Source organism: Dromiciops gliroides, chromosome 4, assembly GCF_019393635.1.
Source record: "Dromiciops gliroides isolate mDroGli1 chromosome 4, mDroGli1.pri, whole genome shotgun sequence".
NCBI lineage: Eukaryota > Metazoa > Chordata > Mammalia > Microbiotheria > Microbiotheriidae > Dromiciops > Dromiciops gliroides.
The window spans coordinates 40025426-40048128 of record NC_057864.1 but is presented as its reverse complement, the minus strand read 5'-3'; positions in this window follow the sequence as shown (position 1 = coordinate 40048128).

Below are 22703 nucleotides of genomic sequence, written 5' to 3'. Positions count from 1 at the left end.
GTGCCTTACCATAAATACTTCAAATAGGCCCCACCCAACATGCTGCAGACCTCCCTCGGGCTCTCTGTATGTTGTAATAAAACCAAAAAAGCATATTGGCAGTACCTTATTTGTCCTTTATTCATTTCATAAATGGCCCATCTCTCTTTTTTTGGTCATATAGTTTACTCGTGACATCCTTTATTCTTTTCCAGAACTATTTTTTTCCCTGTAAATATGTTGCATCCTCCTCATGCCTACTAAATGCCTCTACATTGCACTTTAGATGACCCACAACTAAATTCTAAGGAGCCCCGAGTATTCGATGCCCTGAAGCCAAACAGAAACATCAGAGAAATATTGACATTAAAAGACATGGCTATGTTTTAGTGAGACGCTCATTGTCATGAGAAACACTATACACAATTTCCAAAATACACCCAAGCCTCCTTTCACCCCTCTATCCAATCTTGGACCCAATTAATTATCCAAGTGTAGAGCCTATACAAAAAATAGTGCCAAGTGATCACTTCAATGGATTGTCCATGCAACTGTAGACCATTGTCTAAGAGATGGATGTTCTTCATCGACTTGGTTTTCCTGTGGGCATAGCTATGTTGTGCTGCTCCTGTAGTCAGGAAGATCTGAGTTCAAATCTACTGTCATACACTTACTGGCTGTGTGACTGTGGATAAGTCACCTAAACTCTGTTTACCCCAGTTTCCTCAACTATAAAAGGGGATAGCAATAGCACTTACCACATAGGGTCATTGTGAGGATAAAATGACATATTTGTAAAACACTTAGCATGGTCCCTGGCACATAGTAGGTACTACAAAAATGTTTCTCTCCTTCCCTGATTAATATTAATAATCAGAAGGTCATCAAGCAAAGTTATCTCTCTATTGCTACTTCTTTCAAAGACTTATGTCATATGCACAATAAACACCTTCTTGGATAATATTCTCTAAGGCAGTGTTTTTCTCTACAAATGAAAGACTTTTTTGTAGTCAATGAAGAATAAGCACAGGGGGATAATACAAGTCTTGGAGTCAGTAAGACCTGAGTTCAAATCTAGTTTCAGATACTTAGTTGTGTGACTTTGAGTAATTCACTTAACCTTTGTTTCCATTACCTCAACTGAAAAACAGGTAGTACCTAACTCCTAGGGTTGTTGTGAGGATCAAATGAGATATTTGTAAAGTGGCTAGCACATAGTAGGCACCGAATAAATGCTTGTTTCCTTCCTTCTTTCCTTCTATGAACTTTTTAATTCAACTGAACTTAACAAATATTTACCCATCATCAATTGTGTGATAGTAAAGATGTAGTCTAGCTTAGAATATCATTTGTGAAAGATTGCCCATTCTCTTCTCCCATTTACATCAGGGATCTCTTTGATATATGTGTAGCTTGTTCTCATAATAATTTTGCAGAGATAGAAAAGTAGGACTGTGTCTCTTTAGTTATTGATATTCATTTGATGTTTTTTGCTTTGGTAATAAGGTAGTTTGTGGGGGTTTTCCCATGCATTTGATAGTTTTCTGTGTTTTTAAATGGTTTGAAAATCAATCCCTACACCTCCTCAATTTATGTAATTTCTAGAAGAAATGTTATCTATCTATCTATCTATCCGTCTGCTTGTCTGTCTGGCCGTCTGTCTATCATCTATCTATCTATCTATCTATCTATCTATCTATCTATCTATCTATCTATCTATCTATCTATCTATCTATCTATGTCTGTCTATCTATTATCTGTCTATCATCTATCTATCTACCTATCTATCTATCTATACATATATACATACATACATATCTATCATCTATCTACCATCTATCTTTCTACCTATCTATCACTGGTAGGGAAGGGAACAAATATTTATATGGTATCTATTGCATGTAAGGTACTGTGCTAAGTGTTTTACAAATATTATCTCATTTGATCAGCTCTTCATGAGCTAGTTCTAGCAGGCTTTAGTACACCCCTGAGCCTGTCCTTCTACAATAATTACACATTATTACTTGTCATATATTCTATGCAGCCAAACTGGCCTGCTAGTTTTTCCCAATATATGACACTCCTCAGCATATCTTACCTTCATATAATATGTCTAAGGTCATTAATATAGTAAGTATCAGAGCTGAGATTTGAACCAGAGTCCATTTTGTATTTTCTTGTATTATCTTCCTCCAATTGAATGTGAACTCCTTGGGAGCAGGGACTACTTCCTCTGTGTGTGCGTATGTGTTTGTGTCTGTGTGTGTGTGTCTCTGTGTGTCTGTGTCTGTGTATTTGTGTTTAACTTCTAGTGCCCATTGCTGTTTCTGGCACATAGTATGAGTATGCCCTTAATAAATACTTTTTGAATGGAATTTTATGAAAACAGGGAAAATAACATTCCCATATATGAAACAGGTCTTTAAGGAAAGAGAAAAGAAAGAAGAACTTGAGCTGGGAAGAATACAAACTGCTCCAGCTTCCCTAGTAAAGACCTCTACGATATCACTATGCTGGACATTAAAATGACCTATAAATGGAATCATATTAAAATAAACTACCTGATCCAGTAAGCACGCCTCTAAATCACCCAGAAGAGGAATCTTTGAAGGATAGCATCGAGTGACAAGTGCAAATGAAGAGAAGCCAAGGTAGGAGAAAATAATGTTGAAAAGGTTAACAGAGTGTGAGTTTTGATTCAAAATGCATTCTGCCTCAACTCCCTCAGGATGATGATAAGGATTTTAAAAAGCAAGGGCCATTAAAAGTGATGCGTTGTAGTTACAAAGCACCTCTCACCTGGGCTGGGGAGAGGCAAGGGCAAGGGAGGAGTATTTATTAAAAGTCTGTTATGTGCCAGGCACTCTGACACACACATGCATGCACGCACATGTATGTATACATAGGTATGTATGTGTATATGGGTGCGTATGCCTATACACACAAGTCTAATGTATGTTCATAATTGCAAATATTGTATGTATGTTCACAGGTGTATTTATATATGCACATGAACACACATGCATCTATATTTACATATACATACACGTGTGTATGTACATATATATGTACACACATATGTATGTGGGCTATATACACACATAATTTGAGCCTCACAACAACCCTGACAAGTAGATGCTATCATTATTCCTATTTTACATTTGAGGAAACTGTGGCAGGCAGACAGCAGTTAAGTGACTTGCTTTCCAGGAAGTGACTGAGGCTGGATTTGAACTCAGGTCCTCCTGATTCCAGGCCCAGTGCTCTATCCTTTGTGGTACCACCTAAATACCTGAGAAATCCAAGACTTGCTAGAAGCATTCTCTAGGGATGGACAAAGTGTATTATCCCCAAAGTAAAACTAAGATGCAGATCAACAAAGGGATACAGAGATTGAAGAGCCTTGTGGTTAGTGCCCTCGCTGAGACAATGACCCCTGGCTGACTTCTTTTACCATGAGCTGGTATATTCACATCAAATCTATTCAACCAGGGCAGCTAGGTGGCACAGTGGATAGAGCACCAGCCCTGGAGTCAGGAGGACCTGAGTTCAAATCCGGCCTCAGACACTTAACACTTACTAGCTGTGTGACCCTGGGCAAGTCACTTAGCCCCAATTGCCCCACCAAAAAAAAAAAAAAAAGCTATTCAACCAGAGGAAAGAAAAGAAAATATAAAACATAGAAGAGGAAAAATCAAACTGAAAACCACATGTTTACAACTGATCACCAAAAGAGTTAATGTCTTTCGCATGCCTCCCTCCCTCCCTCCTTCTCCTTGAGTGCTGCCGCTGCTGCCACTACTGGGGACTGGCCCTTATTGTCTCACATTGGGTTACTGACCTCCTCATTGACTCATGGACTTTTTCATTTCCCTCCTTTTAATTCATCCTACAAACCAAGGGCCACAATGATGTTCTCAAAACATCAGGTCAAGACCACAAACATTTATTAATTGCATAGCAGGTTCCAGGGGAGACAAAGAAAGGCAAAAATTGTCCCTGCCCTTAAGGGATTCATATTCTAATGGAGTGGACCATAGCAAATCACTGGGTATCTACAATAGCTATGCAACGTAGAGGGAAAATAATCTGAGAGAGAAAAGCCCTAATGGGTGGGGTAATAGGAGGGAGGACCAGAAAGTGTGCCTGCAGATGGATGAATCGGAAAAGACTTGGGAGGTGGACTGTGATGGGTGAGGGAAAGCTGTAGAGTAGCATTGCTGGATTACAGAATGCATAGGGAGTGGGGGCAAAGTGTAAGAGGACTGTAAAGACAGCTAGGTGGTACAGTGGCTAGAGCTCTTATCTTCCTGAGTTCAAATCTGGCCTCAGACACTTAATAGCTGTGTGACCTTGGGCAAGTCACTTAACCCTGTTTGTCTCATTTTCTTTATCTGTAAAATGAGTTAGGGAAGGAAATGGCAAATGATTGCAGTATCTTTGCCAAGAAAACCTTAAATAGGGTTACAAAGAGTCAGACACAAGTGAAATGACTGAATAACAACAAAGGTAGGAAAAAGCCATGTTTTGAAGAGTTTTAGGTGACAGAGGACTATATATTTGATCCTGGACTTGGGGGAGGGGCAGGGAGTATTGGGTGACTTGGTCAGACCTGTGCTTTAAAAAAAAATCACTTTAGCAACTGAGTAAAGTATTTATCAAATTAGGGAGAGACTTGAGGCAAGGAATTCAATTAGACAGTTATTATAATAATCTAGGGGAAAGGTGGCAGAAGACCTCACCCAGGGCATGAGATGAGTTGAGAGAAGGGGCCATATACTAGAGATGTTGGCAAGGTAGCATTGACAAGATCTGGAAATGGATTGGATGTGTAATATGAGTACCAATGAGAAGTCAAGGATGACACTGAGGTTGTAGTCTGGTTAACTGGGTTGGGGCAGTGTGTGTGTGTGGGGGGTTTACTGCCCTTGATGGTAATAGAGGAGCTAAGAAGAGGAGCCTAATAAAATTGCCAAGTGATACACACAATATAGAGCAGAAGGGGAAGGAAGTCCAGGATTGGGACAAAATTTAGTGAGCATGACAGAGATAGAGAAACATCAAAGGAGCCTGAAAAGGAGCTGTAAGAAAAAGAGAAGGAGATCTGGGAGAGAAATAGTGTCATGAAAAAACAGAGAGGAGAGAGTATGCAGGAAGAAATGGTGATCAACTGTGTCAAAGCTAAAGAATGATCAAAAAGGCCAATTCATTTAAATGCAGTCTACTGCATTTGTTGTGCACCCTGTGGTCACAATCTGATGATCTCCTTCACATCCATCCAGGAACACATGCATGTAAATAAGAGTTGGGAGATGGTAGGAGGGATCCGCTTCTGGGGTTTGGCAAAGTGTTGTCAGCAATAAGAAAAAGGTGACAAGGAATTCAATCATATGGGTTACAGTAGAGTTGAGTTGATTCACTAAGACGTTGAGATAGAGGGCAGCTATGTGGTGCAGTGGATAAAAGCACTGGCCCTGGATTCAGGAGGACCTGAGTTCAAATCTGGCCTCAGACACTTCACATTTACTAGCTTTGTGACCCTAGGCAAGTCATTTAACCCCAATTGCCTCACCAGAAAAAACAAACGAACAAACCAACAAAAAACACAGATGTTGAGATAGAGATGGGAGGACCATGAAGCCAGTGAAAAGGCAAAGGTCTGAGAGAGAATGGAATGGTGGAGGAAATGGAGGTCATGTGAGAACAAAAGACAGGGTTAGGAGGTGTGAGGTAAAGGGAAATGTGTTCTAATAAAAGATTATGATCAGACAAGGGAATTTAAGTGTCCTTGAATGAGGAAGTGGAACATTCATGGCTGATAATAAGATCAAGGGCATGGCCTTCTCTGCAGATAACCAAGGTGGAGTAGACAAGTAAGCCAAGGGACTTCAGCAGATTGAGGATCAGGGTGTTTTAGGAGGCATCATTATATATGTTGAACCCTATATGAGGGGAGGAGCTAAAGAAGAGAGTAAGGCACTGAACTCATTAAGGAAGAATGCCCAGGGAGCCAATATGGCCACATAGATCTGAATTGGGATTCACACTCTAATAATGCCCCGTATTGCTCACAGAAACACGTTGCTACCTGAGAGGTAGCGCACTTCACTGGAAAATTGACTAAATTTGGAGACAACCTGAATTCAAATCCTACTTCTGTTGCTGACTACCTACATGATGTTGGACAAGTCACTTAACCTCTCTTGGCCTCATTTTCCTTATCTATAAAATGAAGGAATGGGATTGGTTGGGTCTAAGATCCCTTTCAGTTCTATATCTATGATTCAGGGATACATGATCCCATGATCTAACACTTTGGGAACTTTTAAGGTGTTGTATCATCCTATTCTACCTTATATAGCGAAACCTCATTTTTCATCACCACCCAATCAAGTGCCTAATTGTGTCACAGGCACTAATTCTTCCTCCTTTATATAGATGGCAAATTCCTTTAAAGTTAAGGACCATTTCTTATGCTTCATCACATCCATAAGCATGGCACTAGACATACAGCAAGTGCTTAACAGAAACTCATAAAGTTATTGATTGAAAAATTAAATAACATTGGTGTGTCCTGGACAAGTAAATTAGTGCATGCAAAGATATTTCAAGGAATCACAGAATCAGGGAGTTGGAGCTGGAAGGGACTAAGTAAGTCGCATCTTCTAGCCCTTCATTTTACAAAGGAGAAACATGAGGCCTTGAGTGGTTATGTCTTGACCTTAAAAAAAATTGATAACTGTGTTTCAGTGTAATGGGTTTCCTTCATAATTTCTCTGTTTTATTTTTCATGTTTAAAAATATTCTTCTGAAAAGTGATCTCAAGTTATTAAAGGGGTACAAGAAACAAACAAGGTTAAGGATCCCTCTTAAAGGTCTATTGTCTAGATTTCAGGGATAATATTATCTCTTAAAAATAATATTTCAGTGAATTTGTTATTTCATCAACATGGATATTGCCTCAAGGGATCCAAATCATAATCCATACATACTTCCTCATCTTATGAAATTCTTGTCCATGTCCTTATGTAAACCATTCATCAAGGATATACCTAAAATTCCAGAATCCTTCATGCATCACTGGGTAATCCTCAGTGGCCTTCCTCCATTTCCTGTCATAATGCATTCAACAATGTCATTTTTTGGGGGGGGACAATGAGGGTTAAGTGACTTGCCCAGGGTCACACAGCTAGTAAGTGTCAAGTGTCTGAACTCAGGCCCTCCTGAATCCAGGGCCGGTGCTTTATCCACTGTGTCATTTAGCTGCCCCCAACAATGTCTTTTACACACAGAGACACATATACATATATTTCTATGAGAGAGAGAGAGAGAGAGAGAGAGAGAGAGAGAGAGAGAGAGAGAGAGAGAGAGAAGGAGAAGAGGAGAAGAGGAGAAGAGGAGAAGAGGAGAAGAGAAGAGAGGAGAGGAGAGGAGAGGAGAAGAGAAGAGAAGAGAAGAGAAGAGAAGAGAAGAGAAGAGAAGAGAAGAGAAGAGAAGAGAAGAGAAGAGAAGAGAAGAGAAGAGAAGAGAAGAGAAGAGGGGAGATAAAAAGAAAGAACAGAGAAAAAGAGAGAAGAGAGACACAGAGAGAGAGAGACAGACAGAGACAGAGACAGACAGAGATAGAGACAGACAGAGACAGAGAGAGGGACAGAAAGTTTTCTCGGGTATTTTGGATTCTTGGCTATGGATTAATAGGGCTGTCTCCCCTCTTCCTCAAGCCCTCCCCTGCAGTTTTTTCTCTATTTCTCCATTTAAGGCCATTCCTATTTGGAGCACCTTTCCTAGCCATGGAGAGCTTGGTTTTCAAGAGGGAAAACGACAACTCCATTTCTCAAGGCACTGAGCTGTTTAGAATACCAAACAGCTTAAGACCTCCTTGCTGCAATAGTACGGCCTTCTCAAATAAGCAAGCACTTCATTAAGGCAGACAAAGGAACTTCCAATTTAACAGCTCCCTATGAATCTTTCATACCTTCTTCGCATAAACAGAAAGCTCTACTGTTCATTTTATAATAGCAATGCCTAAGAAAAGCAACACGAAGCTAGCAGACCCTAAGTATTGCCGAATGAGGATCTGAGATCATTCTTCCATGATTGGGAGTGTGGCATTCAAAGCCTCTGTTTTGTTAACCTGAGAGGGAGTCAATATTCATGGCCCACGATGTCATTGAGCAGCAGACTTCAAATTCCTCTCAAGTATTTATCTGCAGAACCAGTTATAAGAAATTGCTACTTCTGTGCTATAATTTTGACAGTCTTAAGGAAGAATCATAAGATTAGCTTAAAACTGATGAGGAGCTTAGAGGTCATCGAGTCACAAAAATCATAGTGAACTGGCAAGGATATTAGAGACCACCTTGTTCCATTCCTCATTTTACCGCCCCCCCCCCAAAGGGACCCAATGTGATGTAGATAAGTGACCAAACTGGCATTCAAAATCATGTGCTCTGATCCCAAATTTAGCCATCTTTCCTCACCCTGGCTCCCTTAATAAGTCCCTTATTTTACAGTTAAGGAAACTGAGGCTAAGACCACACAGGGAGAAAACAGCAAGCCAGGTTTGGTTGGGTAGGAAGTCATCTCCATCTCAGCGGATGCTTTCTCACCAACATTTTACATGGAACATCCATTTGGTTGCTTGAAGAATGTTCTGGATCTGAGCAAATCCAGGTGGCTCCACTTGTTTAGATTTCTTTTGCCTTCCTTCTATGTATGCTTGGAAAGGACACAGCCCCTGGCTTCTGCAATAACTCTTAGGACAAAGAGTGAGGGGGGAAAAAAAGAGTCTTGTTGAATAAATTGTGAGAGATGCAGACACCTGGTCGGCTCCTACAGTCATGACTGAAATCCACTATGGCACAAGGAGATAACTGACATTTTCCCTGAGCAAGTATCTATGTCCAATGATAATTAATGTAGGGATGGGGGGGAACCAGTTATTTTCTTAATGCAGCAAGGCACCTCTTTCAAAGTTGGGGCCCTTCCTGTTTTAATAATCAAAAGGAAAAGACCTTTGATGCTTAATATTTAAACAAAATGTTTAATATTTACACAGTAAAGTTCTTCTTCTGATATTAAACCTGCATTAGAGCAGGAATGGAAATTGGTTTATAATCTCTGACACCAGGCCCGGAGCCTTGTGGTGTCGTAAACAATGTCACCTCTCCGATGGGCACCACCCGTAATAGGTTCAGAAATGTCAACTGTAATTAAACATTTTATTTTCAAGTATAATTCATAGGTCATGGACATGGAGGTCTGCTTTCCACCATGAGAAATTTTAAAGTACTGTGCTGTGCAAATAAGAAACATGTCTCCTTTTTAAATAATTATTATAGCATTAAAAAAAAAAGGCAGCACGTACAAAGCACCTGTGACCTAATTGTTACTGCTCTTAGGCATATGTGTGGTCACTTGTATTTGGTAAACTTTTGAATTGTTAATTTGATCATATATTACTCCTACCAAGACCACAGTCTCTCACCTGCACCTTGCCACCAGTTGTTATATCCATTCTAAAGATAAAGAAATTGTTGAACAAAATGGTGAAGGGACTTAGTCTTCGATGACCTAGATTATAGTATTCCTAGACCTAGAACTAAGTCATTGAAAGAGGAAGAAACTGAGGTCTGTGGAGGTTATGTGACTCAAAGGATCAGATATCTAAAGCAGGGAGTGGACTCAGAGCTCACCTAATCCAACACACTTGTTTTACAAATGAGCTAACTAAGACTCAGGGAGTTCAAAATTACCTGCCCTATGATCCAAGTAAGTCATTTGAAAAAAGAAAGGCTTCAGATAAACCAAAATCTTTATAGCAGCTTTCTTTTTTTTTTTTTTTTGGTAGCAGTAAAGACCTTAGAGACAAGTAGAAGCCCATTGACTGGGGAAGGACCAGACAAATCATGGTCAAAGGTGAAATGAAATATTCCTGTGGTATAAGAAATAAGTTGGACATGGAGAAACATGGACATACATAAACTGATGCAAAGTGAAGTGACTCAAGCCAAGAAAACAACGTACACAGTAACGACAACAGTGGAAATGGAAAGAACAACCAGAAAACAATCAAGACTGCAAGCTGAAAAATGATAAAGAATGAGCTTGGCGGGGAGGGGGGCGGCGCGCGCAGCTAGGTGGCACAGTGGAGAAAGCACTGGCCCTGGATTCAGGAGGACCTGAGTTCAAATTCAGCCTCAGACACTTGACACTTACTAGCTGTGTGACCCTGGGCAAGTCACTTAAGCCCAATTGCCTCACCAAAAAAAAAAAAAAAAAAAAAAAGAATGAGTTTGGCTGCAAAGAAGAAATATGGCAGGACACTTCTTCCCACTTCTTTGCAGAGATCAGTATGCACCGATGGGGAAGGTTGCAAATAAAGTCAAATGTTTTTTGATATGTTAGTAAGTTTTGCTGATTTTTTTTCCACATTTCTTTTTTTCTTTTTAAAATAATTCTTTATCACAAGGTATATCTATCTGGGAGGGGAAGGAGAAGGAATGCAGGGAGAAATCTAGACAATGTAAAAATCAAAAGATATCAATATATTTTTTTAAATTAAAGTAACTTACTCAAAATCACACAGATCATCATAAGTGGGATTTAAACCTAGTTGGGTGAATACGACCAGGCTATCTGTGCTTCTGTTCTGTGAGTTAATCCTTTCAATTCATAGCCTCAATATAGAACTGGGTGAGGTAAATCTCTTATTTCTTGAAGGAACTCTCAGGACTAATTAATTAGCTACTGGTCTCCAGGTTGGGTGGTATTTCTAGTAATGACTGAGGAGAAAGTGGGAGAAAAGTGTGCAACTTGAAAGAAGGGAGAGAGAGAGAAAGAGAGACAGAGACAGAGAGAGAGAGAGAGAGACACAGAGACACAGAGAAACAGACACAGACACGGACACAGGGGTAGGGAAACAGAGACAGAAATAGAGAGAAATGTAAAAATTCTGGAGTGCAGAAATTTGGGGTAGCAGTATAAAGGACAAAAAAGGTGGATAAACTTTACCTTTTTCTGATTCACTAAGAATTCATGACCTCAGACTGAATATGATTTTTTTCTGTCTCTGAAAGAAAAAAAAAGACGTGGTCTTTCCCCTTAAATGCCAACCCCCTCCCCAAATGTCAAAGGTGACAGAGAGGAGACAGGTAGAGAAAGATTGACTTTCCCAGAATCTCAAACTTGGAAAAGTCATCCTTGTGTCTAAACACAAATCCCCACCCACTTCTCTCCTTAGAAAGATTCCTTCTAGTTTTGAAACAAAAATAAAACTATTTAAATGCCACAAAGCTTTTCTTGTATCTTCCTGTTGAGACTGGGATTTTCAGGTCTGTAAATGGAAAAAGAAGGGATGACTAAACCCAGCTTAGAATAAGGGGAGAAAGAAAGGGGAACAGTACTGTCCCCAAATGTATTGTGACTGATCCAGTTTGCTTGTAAAAAATGAGCAGTTTGACTTGCTTGTTTGCATCCCTCCACACCCCAACCTAGATCTAGTCTAATGCTCAGTCAACAGGTATTTCATGAGCATTTACTGTATACCACAGGTGGCTTCATCTCTCCTCATCCTCAGTGTCTCTTTTAACCTTCCAAAGCTTCTCTCTCAGATTAGGGCATCTCCTCAGGAGCAGAACAGTGTAAAGATGATCTGCTTCTGTCAGTGTGAGAAGTCTTTGGGAACTCTACATTCCAGCATTCGGAGGCAAGGTGAAGGAAGGGAGACCGCTTCTAGGCTGAGATCACATGAGGTACAAGACCTATGAGGGTCCTGGCTGTCACACCTCAGAGCAGTTAGTGAATGGACCCCTGCCTCCCACCCCAAGCCTCTGCTTTATCAAGTCATCCTATGTTGCACTGAAACTGACAAACTGGAAATAAAAATTCTGAGAGAGGATCAATCCTCAACCATCACACCTGAACAAATGGTACTGATTATTTTAGAAACAAATTTAATATTCTAAAGGAGGGGGGTTGATTTTGACTAAAAACCCAATGAATCGGCTTCTATCCCCAACATGCACATCCCTATAACTTTTGCACTGGGGAACTCTTATGGCAAAATGAATGATTTTGTTTTGCAAATTAATTTAGATGTTAAAAAATTATATTTTCAACCAAGATCTCAGTTACTCAGATTAAATATTAACCAAAAGCTGTCTTCTGCTTAAATAGAATTTAGCCTTTGAAGTTTTTTTTTATTATTTTTTTTTATTAATCTTCTGATATAGGTGCTTGGAATTCTAGGAAGGTGCTGCTGCTCCCTGTTCTGTGCATCACTTACTGTAATTTATTTTCAGAACATAATTCTATTTATAAATGAAAATCCTATTAAAAGAAGACAAGAAAAATTAGTCCTCGGCTTTGCATTGGTAGAGTAGAAACAAAATGAGCGGCCTAACCCGAAGTGACATTTACAAATTACCTGTTAATTTAAACCGGGTTGAAGGATGACAGAGTTTAGTCAGACTGACAGGAAGTACCGGAGGAATGACAGTTGGGCCTGGAGTGGTCATAAAGCTCTTTCAGCTTGCACATTTATCCATCTTCTCCCCCTCTTCACCCTCCTCCTCCCGGCCCCCCATGCACACACCACCCCAAAAGAGAAAAAACCTTGTAGATCATCAGTAATATATTTGCAAAAATATTTACACTTTGGAAGTTGGGCAAGCAATGCTCCTACAGAACCGAAGGTCAGGCTCCACTTTATTTTATTTATTTTGTTTGAAGGGGAAACATTTTTTACTTAAAACGTGGGCTCCTTGTCTTTGGTACTGTGATTGCTCTTTGTGACCCGCCCCCCGCCCCCACTCACACACACACAAAAAAAAGCTAAGCCACATGACGTTATCGTTAATGGTAGGGAGAGGAAAGTGACAAAGGTTCCATCCTCCAGCTGCTTCTTGCTCTAAGACCAGCTCCTTTGTTCACAGACTACTTTGAAGAGTCATGATTATATATCAGGGCTGTGGAGTAGACAGACACATATGTTCACACAGAAACACATACAGTTACATGGGTGTCTCCAAAAACAAGCAGCAAAAGGGTGCCAAGATATTTTTTTTATTTGCTCCAGCTCTTTCCATTTGCTTTTTTTTTTTAATCAAAAGAACTTTGGAAGGAAACTATTAAAGAAAAAAAGTCTCTTAACTAAGGAGCCTAAAGCAGCAGAAAGCATTTTGATACTTGGTGAAAAATCCCATTTAAATTGCTACTGGAATAAATATCTCCGGCCCTTCTATGAGGTCTAAATAGATTCCATTATGTAACAACTACAACCCATTTTCACCAGCATATACTTTACATTCAACCTGCAATGAGCTGCATTTTCCTCTCCAGTGGGCATGTCCCCCATTAGCGCTAATAAGAGCTACTCTTGGGCACAGAGAAAACGACACAGTATACCCAGCACTTTAGTCTTTCCATAGGAAAAAAAACCTCTCCCCATTTAAGGTTAAAAAAGGCCTTGACTTTTTTAGAACCGGAGTCCAGCCCTTGGATTCAACAATTACCGAACTTAAATGAGGCTCAGTGGCACATCAATTTTGCATGTTGGGTTGTAACTCCGCGACAGGAAAGTTCTGTCATTGTACTTCTGGGATTTGGAACACAGCATGTTTCAAACAAGCGCTGAATGCCCTCTACGTGTTGTCCCATTCTGTAATTCTCTGGACTGAGCGGGGATAATCCTGTAACCCTGAAGCAATTCCTGGGCATGATTCATGAACTGATTTTCAACCAAATGGTCCCTGGCATTTGAGTAAGTGTCAAAGTCAAAACCAGAGGGGAGTGACTGGGCCTTTGTGCCAGGGTCCTGAAACCTATAGGAGGGAAAGGAAAGGGAATAAGCATTTATATGGTGCCTACTATGTTCCAGGCACTGTGCTAAGCATTTTACAAATATGATCTCATTTGATCATGTAGGATATCCATTGCATCAACTTCACAACCCCCTCAGCAGCTACTAATCCTGGGATAATGTAGAGATGTTGGGGGCTCCCCCCATAGTAACTGCACCCAAAATCTCTCTCCTCTCCCCCATCTCTCTTTCCCTCTCCCCTTCTCCCCCTTTCACCCCCTTCTCTCTCCCTTACCTCCCTCTTCTTTCTCTCTCTCTCTCTCTCTCTCTCTCTCTCTCTCTCTCTCTCTCTCTCTCTCTCTCTCTCTCACACACACACACACACACACTCCTCTTACAGAAAAGTAAAAATTCCAAATTATAGTCTTGGTAACTTCCCTGCTAACAACTCTTTCTGAAATGTCTCATTCTTTATACCATTGGAATCTATCAAAGGCAAAAAGCCAATGACATGTTTTTGGAGGAGTAGAGAGAGGAATGTACTTAGGGTCAGAAATGCTTGAGTTCAAATCAACTTCTGGTAATTACTAGTTGTGTAACCCTGGAAAGGCCAATTAACAACTATGTGGCTCAAGAAACTCCTAGAACTCATCTACTAAGTCATAGATCCGGTCATATAATCTGCATTCAGGGGAGGTGTTATCAGACTTGGGGTTCCTTAAACTGATGAAGTCACAGATCTTTCATGCATTTGTATATTTGTTATTTATGAGGAATAATCCCCACCTTAGACTTGGCCTCACTTTCAAAATTAGATCACACTTCTCAGAGCAGGACCAGATTTTGTTACTTAACAAAAAAGGGGGTGTGGGAAGAGATAGAGATAAGCAGAATTTCATCATGAATTATTAATATACCTTCTCATTTTTGAGAGATCAAGTACTTTATTGAAAAAGTGTGATTTTTAAAAGGCATGCCTAAAACTGGGTGCATTCTCCATCCTTAACCCTGACTGTAGGAAGTACCCCATCCTCACCTTCCACCCCATTTAATGACACTGTCCAGATTTTAAGGACCACCCACAATTCCCCTTGATACTATTCTGTTCTAGCAGTAATGATCCCCTAAGTCCCTTCCCCCAAAAAACTCTTTAACTTTATAATATTATTTCTGGTCTGGTAGGTAATGACCATGAGAAATCTCTTAACTTTATTCATCCACAAGTGCAAGAGTAAAAGGGTAGGCACTCACTCTTATCTCTACCCCATTCCATGCCACCTACTACAAAGATGAAAAAAGAGGAAAACTCACACCTACCCCCCCAAACACACCTCTTAGACATGTAGAAAAACCCTTTTTTATGCCAAATGCTATTTTTGAGCCTTTCTCCAATATGGTTTTGAAGATAAATTATAAATTATCTGTGTCTCAGACTCTTCTGTCACACTGCTGTCAAAAAGCATATGCTTCTTGGGACAATCATGGTTATTTCTACAAGATTTATGAAATGTACTTTTGCTCTAAGATTGATATCCATGTCCTCATACCGTCTATCAAGGGCATATGATAATGATGGCGATCAATGTTATTTTAACACTGCACAAAGGCCATGGTGTCAAGGCCATCTCTTCATTAGACAACAGGACTATTGATTATTAACTAGAGAATAGCTTGAATCGAAATCTCTTCCCTACCTCCCACACCAAGAAATTGCCAGTGGGCAAGCAGATTCCATAAGTTGTCAATTACTGTGGAATTTTCACATAACCTATATGAGGATAGTAGGGTCATTAAATGAGGCATCCCACGATGAGCTATTTCTCCTACTTCTAATCCTGCTTTCCTAACGCAGAAATTTCTCTAGGTTGGAAGATTATTTGGGGCTTGTTGGAATCTGTGGGGAGGGAACTGAGGAAAGTTTAGGAGTCACATAGAATGAAAGAGAGCATTAAAGCATGGCAGAGTGGAAAGAATGCTAAATTGGGGGTTGAATAAAGTCTTGTTCTACTGCTGGCTACCACATGACCTTGAGCACATTTCTTTGGGTTAATCAATGAATCAATAAACATTTAGTTAAGTGCCTACTATGTGCCAGGCACTGTATTATCTGCTGGGAATACAAAAGGAGGCTTGTGAGGAGCTCACAAGCAAACAAGCAAGCTATATATAGGATAAATAGGCGTTAAATAGGAGAAGGAAGGCATTAGAATTGTGTGGTTGGGAAAGGCTTCTTGTAAAAGATGCTATTTTAGTTGAAACTTAAAAGAAAGAGAGGAAAGCCAAGAGGTGCAGATGACGAGAGAGTGTGCCAGGCATGGTAGATAGCCACAGAAAATGCCTGGACCTGACAGATAGAGAGATGAATTGTTATTGGAACAGCAAGAAGAACAATGACTAGGTCAAAGAGTATATGGTGAGGAGTAAATTGTGAGAAAGCCTGGAAACTGGGCTATGAAAGGCTATGAATGCCAGACAGAGGATTTTGTATTGGATTGTGGAGGGAGCCACTAGAGTTTATTGAGCTGGGGGTGACATCATCAAATCTGTGCTTTAGGAAAATCATTTTGGTGGCTGAATGAAGAAAGGATCAGAATGGGGATAGATGAAGCAGGTAGACTTATCATTGGGCTATTGAAAAAAGCCTGGCTTTCAGTTTTCTCCTCCACAAAATGAAGAGGTTGGAGTAGATGATATTGGAGATCCATTCCAACTCTGAAATGATAATTCTATGATCCTGCATGACCTCAATGCTAAGGACCCAACCTTATTACTCTTAAGCTCAATGTAATCTGTGGGGAAAGATAGGAACATTGGGAAGGATTGGGCAAAGTAAAAGAAAAAAAAAAACAAGGGGTGGTGGTGGTAAGTGAGAGGTGATTACAAAGTGAATGAGGATAGCAAAACATGGTAGGGTAGAAGGAGTATTGGTTTTAGATTCTAATCACCTAGGCTCACATCCTGGCTCTGCCACTTACTATCTATGTGACCTTGGGCGTATAATTTCCACTCTTGGGCTCTGCTGGTAAAATGGAGTTGAATCAGGTCACTTCCACCTCTAAATCCTCTGAATTCCTCTCTTCCCTTCTTGCTCCCCATTTCCTATCCTTGCTTCAGCAAATGTAAACCAGAAGATACCAAATACTATATATTGTACTTCCTGGCAAAAAGTCATATCAGTGCTGAGTCTGGTCCAAAAGTTTTCTACATGCAAATTTATCAGCCGCATATTCTAGTTGCCCTGAGCTATGCGTGATGAAATGCATTCACTCCCTGCACAGGTGTTAACAGGGTCTCTCTATCCTGGAGCCATATATTTGGAATGTAAGGCAATTTCCCTATCGCATCTGCTTTAATTGGACCATGATTCCCAATAAGCATAATTTCCCCCTTGACCAGCCCTCTATGCGAATAAGCTAAGAAAGAAGAAACAGAGCATTTTTTAAAGGGCACTAAGAAAAGCAGGATATTCAGAACAGCGATTTGAATGCCTGGTAATAGAGCCCAGCAACACCCTCTTCTCTAAGTAAAGCAAATGGCAGGAGGCATGTGGTAAACTGATTAGCGGGGACCAATGTGGACATTTATTGCCCAAAGGAAGGAAGTCCACTAATCTTCCTGTCTCATGCTTAAACCTCTATTTTCACTTCCTTCCCAACTAACCTCTCTCTAGACCCAATTCATCACCTGTCTTAGGCCCCCAACTGCTTCTGAAATCAAGGAAGTCAGGGGAGCAGCAAATTGGGTCCTCTGTGAGTTTACTCACACCATTCCCCATAACCTTCCCGGGGATCACTTTACTGGCACACACAAAACTTTCATGGCTCGGAATATTAGAACTTTTATTGTTTCTTTCCTTATCAAAGATGGCAATTTTTCTTTTTTATCCCATTGACATTGTCACATATTGCTTGTGATTTTGATCTGATGATTTCAATGACGATGGAAAGCTCTGAACATTATTGTGTCCCACTGTGACATTGGTCAAGTTGTCTGTGTTAACATGTGTATCTATTTAACATGTCAGAGAAATAGAAAAAGGTATACACATGCTCAAGGAACACTAGAATGTCCCTTGGAAGGATAAAGAACCACAAAATAAGTATACAAGAGGAGTCAGAGCCAGGTGGGCAATGAGAGGGACCAGAGCCAGAATGGGGTAAAGAGGGAAAATATGGTGAAATTCACATAATGCCCCGCACACAGTAAACATTTAACTAGTACTTCTAGAGCTGAGTTGAAGAGAGTGAGTAGGGGACAATGGGAATAAGACATTCTTACTGGTACCCAGGACCCATCTACCTCATTAATTATATCTTGGGCACTTGCTGATGGATTGATTTACTGATTATCTTTGACCAATCACTGTCCCCTATGGTCCCAATAACTGTTTTTTTTTTGTTGTTTTTCTTTATTATGTATTTTGTTTGAAATCACATTCACTTCCAAATATACCTCCCACATAATCTAGTAACCATTTCTTCTCTTGTAACAAAGATTTAAAAAAATAAATAAATAAAACAGTTCAGTAAAACCTATACATTGAGCATGGCCAACTGCAAATGTTGTTCCATACCCATGGACCCGTACTTTTCCAATAAAGAGTAGGAGGTGCATTTTCTCAATGTTTCTCAAGGTTTATTATGATTACAGAGGTTATGTTTCTTTTTTGTTTTCCAGTTTTCTATTTATATTGTTGTTTTCATTCACTCAAGAGCAACTGAGCTTGCTGCAGCCACATCCACCCAGTCACTGCAGAGAAGTTACAGCAGGAACAGATAAGCCCTGGCCAAGAAAAAGCATCCTCTACCCAAAGAAAGTGGGAGGCAGGAGGAACCCAGCTGGAGAACCTGGTTCTATATCCTACCTTGCCCCTCTGCTCCCTGCCCCCCAACACACATACACATACACATACACACACACACACACACACACACACACACACACACACACTCTGTAAGTTAGAATGACTTGGAGCCAACGATACCAACTATCAACTACAAAGAACAGTTGCTGGTGAACATAAGCTTTATTTTTTATCTGCCCCACCCCCACTAAGAACCCTATGGCAAATAATTTCCTACTGCTTGTTCTTTTTCCTATCTTTATATTTAATAAGTCAACGGCCATATATGATAAAATTATCTCCCAGTTACTGCCTCCTAGTCTCTCATTCCCCATGCTCTTCAACTCTTACTCACCTTTGTCCTATGGTGACACTCCTCACCCCTTTCTCCCTTTTCTTGTGTTTTTTTTTTCCTGGGGCAATGAGGGTTAAGTGACTTGCCCAGGGTCACACAGCTAATAAGTGTCAAGTGTTTGAGGTCAGATTTTGAACTCAGGTCCTCCTGAATCCAGGGCCGGTGATTTATCTACTGCACCACCTAGCTGCCCCTTTCTCCCTTTTTTTAAAAAAGAAAAAGTGGAAGGTCATTTGAAAAATAAATAACTAAAAATATCTGAAATTAATTTAATGTTCCATACCTCCTGGAGCTCCCAGTTCTCCAAAGAAGTAGAGAGAAGTATCATCTTATATCTCTTCTTTGGAACCATGTTTGTTCTTTGTAATTTTGCAACATTTACTTTGGATTATGTGATGATTTTTTCCTTCTATTTATGTTGTTATAGCCATTGTGCATATTGACTTCTTGGTTCTGCTTATTTGACTTTTCAGTAGTTCATATGTCTTTTCCTATTTCTCTGTGTTCATTCTAGGTCATATTCTAATACATTCAAACAATAATGTATTCCATTCTATTAATACCTATTAACTGCCCCAATCTGTTTAGGCAGTTCTCAATTGATGTACAGCCCAAATTTGAAATCTTCTAGTTCTAAATCTATGATCCCATGTTTCTACGGATCCACATCACTGCATCATGTAAAGAAGTACCCCTGTTCTGAATTTCTCATCAGCAGCCTTGAGAAAAGAGGAGAATTCAGTGAATTGTCAAGCCCGTGATAGAGAAAATGTGTGACTAATGGCAATGACAAGGGTTTGATGGGGGCCTTTGAGAACATGAAATTAATCCTTGGGCAAACAACATATATGGTACCGTACAAAGTTTCCAGGACTGAGTCCAGACCATGGCTAATCCCAAATGGACAGGAATGAGATTCCTGAAACAAACAAAATAAAAACATTCCTAACAGCACTCCTTGCATTAACAACCTTGGCTGGTTCTGTTAAAGAAAGAAGAATATTAGATGAGTTAGGAAGAGATTAGGAATACAAATATTTGGAAAAGTTTTGTAAAACTACAACTAATATACTACTGATTTGCATAGGGGTCCTCAAATGCTGAAGGCGATAGGGCATATTTCTTTCCACTCCCATTTTATGGGTCATATGATCACAGATATAGGACTAGAAGTGACCTTTGAGAACATAATCCCATATTCCACAGAGGTGAAGTGAAAAGGCCAAGACCACATAGGCAGCAAGTGGGGAAAGAAAAGGAGTGAGGCAAGGGAATAAGCATTTATATAACACCTACTTGGGGGCAGCTAGGTAGCACAATGGATAAAGCACTGGCCTTGGGTTCAGAAGGACCTGAGTTCAAATCTGGCCTGAGACACTTGGCACTTACTAGCTGTGTGACCCTGGGCAAGTCACTTAACACTCATCGCCCCACTAAACAGACAAATGAATGAATATATAAATAATTAGATAAATAAATAAATGAACGAATAAATAAATAAATAACACCTATTTGCCAAGTATTGTGCTAAGTGCTTTTGCAAAATATTACCTAATTTGATTTTCACAACAACCCTGTGAAGTAGGTGCTATTATGAGTCATATTTTACAGTGAAGGAAACTGAGGCAATCAGATGTTAAATGATTGCACAGGGTCACACAACTAGTAAATATATGAGGCTGGATTTTACTCAGTTCTTCGTGATTTCAGTCAGGTTTTCTGACTGCAAATATAATGTATCACGATATCTTGGTTTGGAGCAGCTAGATGGCACAGTGGATAGAGCACTGGTCCTGGAGTCAGAAAGATGTTTTATCATGAGTTCAAATCTGGCTTCAGATAATTATTAAGCTGTGTGACCCTGGGCAAGTCACTTAACACTATTTGCCTCAGTTTCTTCCCCTGTAAAATGAGCTGGAGAAGAAAAATGGCAAACTACTCCAATATCATAGCCAAGAAAACCCCAAATGGGGTCATAAAGGGTCAGAATGAATAACAACAAACAGCTTGGTTTTCTAAGGAGATCTATAACCACTAAACCACCCCCTCCAGCTTTCAAACCCACAGCTTATTATTCTAATGTCAAGTTATTATTCCATTGGGTCTGGACCGATTTTCAATCTTTAAGAATTTCCTATTATAATGTAAATATATAGTAGAGAAGAGGCCGTAGGTGCTAAGCCTTATCAGTTAATGCCTAATTCGTATCACAAGATGATAAATAATAGATTTAAAAATAAAAGGAGACTGTACAAATCACTCCTTTTGAACATGAGGTGACTGAGGCTGATGATGGGTAAGTGATTTGCCCAAGACCTTATTTGTAAATAGGAGAACCAGTATTTAAACCCAGACCCTCTGCCTCCAGTTCTGGTCTTCTCTCATGCAGCATGAGGAGCTGACAGTGTACACTTTATTTAACAGTTGGCTGTGAGCATTGTCTCAAAACAATTGTACATAATATAAGAATCTAGAATGGGCATGACCATAAACAGGGGGAAGAATGAAATATTCCGATAAAGCGGGGACTTTGTATCATGGCAAAGAGAGATGGATAGAAGAAGAATGAATATGATTCGCGCTGTGTTTTAAGATATACTGAGTTGTTTCTTCATAAAACTTTATGAGTTCTATAATATTAATGTTTCCCCATTCCACCGATGATGGAGAGAGAGGGGTGTGATAGTAAATGTTTAACACCCAGCTTTTTGAGGGGGAGAGGAATGTTTTCATGACCAAATTTTTAAGTTTAATCAGCCTTTTAAAACATATTTTCCATCACTTTTTTAAGTCTAAACAATCACCAAAACATTCAATTGAGCTCTGATTTGTAGCATTTGCTTATTTCTGAAATGTAAATGTTCACACTAAAAATTTAATAATTGGCTTTCAGGAGCCTTTTTTTTTTTTTTTTTAAGTGAGGCAATTGGGGTTAAGTGACTTGCCCAGGGTCACACAGCTAGTAAGTGTTAAGTGTCTGAGGCCGGATTTGAACTCAGGTACTCCTGACTCCAAGGCCAGTGCTCTATCCACTGCGCCATCTAGCTGCCCCTTTCAGGAGCCTTTTCAAGCAGGTTTCAACACACCTCTGGGTAGACAGGTAAAATGAGCTGCCTATGTTCATGAAGGTAATAAGTGTCAGAGATAGAAAAAGGGCATTTGATGAGCACCTATTGTGTACCGGGCACTTTGTTAAGCACTTTACAAATATTACCGCATTTTATCCTCATAAAAACCCTATGAGGTGGGGCAGCTGGGTGGCGCAGTGGATAAAGCACTTGCCCTGGATTCAGGAAGACCTGAGTTCAAATCCGACCTCAGACACTTGACACTTACTAGCTGTGTGACCTTGGGCAAGTCATTGAAGCCCCATTGCCCCACAAGAAAAAAATACGAGGGGTAGGTGCTATTATTAACCTCATTTTACAGTTGAAGAAACTGCGGCACACAGATTTAAGTGACTGGCCAGGGTCATACACCTAATAAGTGTCTGGTGTGGTATTTGAACTTGATTCTAGGCTAAGCACCCTATCTTCTGTGCATCACCCTGTTGCCTCTGATCAGAGGTAGGATATCAACTCAAGTCTTCTAACTCCGATACTACCACAACGCTTCTTTGTGTTGTTTCTCCACACTACTCAATGGCTTCTCAAATAGCTGAACTTTCCTTTAAGAGTGAAAAATTTTGTTTGCCCACGTGCAGATGAGGAAACTGAGGTCCAAAG